A 4,960-nucleotide genomic window follows, 5' to 3' on the forward strand; every position below is an offset into this window, starting at 1 on the left:
TTGCACGCACACACACACTCTTATACACACACACACACACACACACGCCGCAGTCTAGTCCTTTAATAAGCTTTGCAGGACGCAAATAGACGCCGGCTCCGGGCTGCTAAATCTTTGTGTGCAGGTATGGGCACAGGTGTAATTTAATGGTAATGATGCAGGCAGAGCAAGGGGAAGTGAAGGTGGTGGGTGGGAGGGTGGGGGTGCAGATGACGTCACCAGGTCTGAGAGCTGCAGTGGAGTTAGTATGGCTGCTCCAGTGTACCCCCCTCCTTCCCTCCCTTACCTCCCCCCCAAAATGCAGGCATGTGTAAAGGAGTCAGGTGAGGACAGAGGAGCTGCAGCTCCGGACGGGCCGGGAGCAAACAGCACAGGAGCTGCTTCACGTCCTGAGGGAAGGCATACATGGGGACGGCGTCTCCGTTTCCATCTCTGTGGGAAATCCGTCCTGGTGGCATTTGGTGCAGTGATGTGACACAGACGGTGGTGCAGAGTGACAAGCAGACCTCAAACACAGCACGTAGAGCCAAAGGAAACAAATAAGACATGATGAGAAATCTGTATTATAAGCTGACAGTGTCATAGTGCATCCACTATTTGCCAATTACATCAGTGCAATTAACAACTTTTTATGAGAGACAAGCAGCCTTTTAATGGAGAATTGGAGTAAAAACAAAAATCTGGAGAAAATCAGGAGGGAGTTGGAAACAGCAAACAGACAAAAAAGAAGAAAAGAAAGAAAAGAAAAATAACAGAAGTTAATAAATGTTGTGTGAAACTAAGTCCCAAACCATCAGTGTTTAAATTTGAGATCATATTCTAGGTGCCAAGTCACGTCCGAGTCATCAAAGTGCCGTCCAAGTCACCAAGGTCACGTCTGAGTCGTCAAAGTCAAGCTCTTATCTGACTTGCCGAGGTCACGTCAGAGGTGTCAACATCATGTCCAAGTCATAAAGGTCATGTCTGTGTCGTCAAGGTCACATCCAAGTGGTGACATCGGCAAAGGGATCTTCAGTTCTCTCCCACTTATCTCTTTTTCTAGAGCAAAGGATGTTCACCACACACAAACACACACACACACACACACACACACACACACACCCTCTATCTGGCAGGGATGTCAGAGCAACACCACAGGTCCCTCTCCTCACTCAGATTGGGCTTTATGCTCTAATAGCAAAAAGTCAACATCTTTACCAGCAAAAAAGAGCACAAAGACAAAAAAAAAAAAAAAAACTTCCCCTGCAGTGTGAAGGAAGATAAATCTTTTATCTAGAAATGCTGCACCCTGGTGGTACAAATGAAGAATTACTTCAGTTTTAAAGTCTAGTCGACAAACCAGCCTCTGCATGTGTATGTACCAGTGTGTGTGTGTGTGTGTGTGTGTGTGTGTGTGTGTGTGTGTGTGTGTGTGTGTGTAAAAATCTATGAACACCTATTGTTGTGATGTGTGTGTTAATGACCTGCTTCTGCTCAGGTGTATCTGTGTGCATAACCTACATGCAGGGCGTCCCATCATGCATTTCTCTGGGTGCACTGAGGAACACATCACCGATTGAAACATCTGCACCTCTACACCTATTGCATGTTGTTGTTGTTGTTGTTGTTGTTGTTGTTTGTGCCTGTTTTAGTGTCTGTAATGTGAATAACAGAAACACCTAAAACTCAAACTCCAGTGTGAATCCCTTTTTCCTCTCTCTGCAGTCCATTTGTTTCTATTGTGTTGTTTTCAAAGAGGATTTGTTGTGGTTGTTGTTTATTAGATTGCCAGCCAGTTTTGGTCATTTTGGTCAGGACATTTATGTGTTTGAGTCAGCTGAGGCAACAATTTGTCACCTAAAAAGAAATATGACTCATGCAACATACAGAAGAAACTATGAATTACCAGTATTAAACAGTGGGGACAAAATGGCTGTTAACAACTTGGAAAAGGCTGAATTACTAGGAAAGGAAAGCTCACAGTTCAGACAATCTCACAGAGGCCGCCAGGCAGAATAGAAGTAGAACCTTAGTAAGGAACTCCAACATATTGGAGAAAATGGAGATGACAGGAGATCAGTTAGACCTGCCTTTCAGTATGTTTGAGCTGAGGAGAGCAATCGTTAATGCTCAGCAAACTACCCCTGGGAAAGATAATGTATGTTATAAAATGTTGGAACATCTAACAGAGGAGGCACTAACCATAGTGTTGAGGTTGTTTAATAGGGTTTGGGAGTGTGGCCAACTTCCCTCAGTGTGGAAACAAGTAGTGTTGTAGTCAAAACCGCACCAACCGAGATCAAGACATTACCGAGACTAGAGAGTACCGAGACCAAGACAAGACCAAGACATTTGGAGGTTGAGACCGAGACGAGACCAAGACCATGTATCTTAAAGAAAAATCCTAACAAAATCGAACAAAATGACAGGTATCTCTTTTAAACTAAGTTTGCATTTAAACAAATGCAACAGCAACAAAAACAAAATGCTGTTGTTTTCTAACCAGTACAATGAAACAAATCTCAAATCTAAGAAAATTTTGTTGTTTGACTTCTTGTAAAAAGTATGTCATCATACTTTTTAAAACTGCACTGACCTGACAAGCAATGATAAATATGTCATTTCATAAAGAAAGATTAAAAGAAAAAGGAATAAATCAAATTCAACTAAGTAAAAAAAAAACATTTCAGCAAGGTTTCTTGAACATGGATCTTTAACTTAAGCAATTTGAGAACATTTTGCATTTTGGTGCTTTGACAGATATAGTTTGACTCATTTCAAGCAATTAAGGCTTTTTTTTTTGTTTATATTTTGAAATAAGATGTTAATCTGGATTTGTCAGGTGAATATGGCTCATAATGAGTGTAAAGAGATTAATACATCTTCATCTGAAATAAGATACACCTTCTTTTAGTTTTTGCATTGGTCTTATAAAAGACACAAGTAGATTTCCAAAGATGCAAAAAAGTAAGGGCTCGGGGTTTTTCAGGACGATGAAATTGAATACTGAATGTAAATTCCATTTATAAACTTCCATTTATATTTTAATGAATATTTATTAGGCTAAATAATGATTTTTAAGGAACCTTGCATGGATGCTATTTTTTAACATATATTTAAGCATTATTACATGAGGGGATGTGAAGTTACAATGACAGTCAAGCACACCCTCGAGTGTAATAATGCGATTATAGAACTATTACCAACAAAATAAAATGTATAATCAAAATGTATTCATACTGTGGGCATTTCGCTCTCAAAATATAAAAGTTTTTATAGTATTCTCTCTGTTTCGGTGGAAATGCGTGAGATCTGACGTTAACTAGTCCTTGTCAGCCAGCCAACTTGGGCTTATCAAAACTGAATAAATACATAGCACACACACACATAGCAACACAAAACTGCTTTGCTAGCTCAATCATGTTGTAACTAGAATATCAACTGAAAAAAAAAAAAAAAAAACATTTTTTCATGGACTGCTAGTTAAACTTCTGCCGACTTCTCAGTCATTTTTAATCTAACAGGTGCCGTGACAGTGACTCAGCAACACAGCTTATCTTTATCTACAACCAACTTATATTAACAGTTATATTTAAATATGGGCCACTGCTTTCCAGTGTCTGCGCCAGAACAAACACCTATCTTTTCATAAACTCACCGGCAGATGTTTTATTTCAGCTGGGGGTGTGTCACTCCAATTTAACGTCAGCTCCGATTAATGTGGCTAAGCAGCAAAAGTAATGACAGTATGGTCACATTAAGGCTGAACAGAGTTATATAATTTCAACCCCACCTTTCAGGGGCTTTTGCTAATCACCTTTTCAAGCTGTTATCAATTTACCTCTGAAATAAAGACAACACTTTTCACAGATGTGTTGATTTATTAAATGTTCATTTCAATGTACAGATGCAAACAAATTGACAAATTAATTAAATCAATGGCCTAGGCAACTCATAAAGAATAAATAAATGAATAACGATTCATAGGGTAATCAATAATTGATAACTGATAACATTAACACATTAATAACAAGAAGAAAGTATAACCATCTCCGTGGAAAATCTTACAGGTACTGTCCGTGGTGGTGAATCGGCCTCAGCAGGTACTGTCCGTGGTGCTGACTCTGCCTCAGCAGGTACTGTCCGTGGTGCTGACTCTGCCTCAGCGGGTACTGTCCGTGGTGCTGAATCGGCCTCAGCAGGTGCTGTCCGTGGTGCTGAATCGGCCTCAGTAGGTACTGTACTGTCTGTGGTGCTGACTCTGCCTCAGCGGTTACTGTCCGTGGTGCTGAATCGGCCTCAGCAGGTACTATACTGTCCGTGGTGCTGACTCTGCCTCAGCGGGTACTGTCCGTGGTGCTGAATCGGCCTCAGCAGGTACTATACTGTCCGTGGTGCTGACTCTGCCTCAGCGGGTACTGTCCGTGGTGCTGAATCGGCCTCAGCAGGTGCTGTCCGTACATTTCATTCTCTTTATTATAGAAATTAAAGCTCCATAAAATTCACGGAGGATCTTGTTTAGCTCTTCTTTACTTACACATGAGAAATCAGCTGTTTGCCCGGTGTTGTTCAGGTAGTCTTGTAGACATTTGACAGCCCAAGACGTTGACTGGGCCGTCCTGGCTTCATTTCTTGACCTCTCCAGCTGATCCAGCTCTTCACTCGTCACTCTCGCATATCTCGGCTTTATCTGTTCTGTCTGGTCTTCCTCGTTCAGCCATTTATCCGAATAACAAAGTTACTAACAAGTTGACAGTGGTTTTTGATGCGGGTTTCAGTGAAATGTTCCGTGTTGCCATGGAAACCACACAGACTCGGGCAATAAGATATAGGCGGAGTAATATTTTCAGTAATTAGGTATTTTTCATTTGAGCACGGCTAGCCGTGCTGTCATGCTCATTTGGGCACATACTAAACGTCTGATTGACCAGTCAGATTGCTCGGTCGGATCTATGTTGTATAATTTTTAAAAATCTCACGT

This window comes from Myripristis murdjan, chromosome 1 (genome assembly GCF_902150065.1).
Source record: "Myripristis murdjan chromosome 1, fMyrMur1.1, whole genome shotgun sequence".
NCBI lineage: Eukaryota > Metazoa > Chordata > Actinopteri > Holocentriformes > Holocentridae > Myripristis > Myripristis murdjan.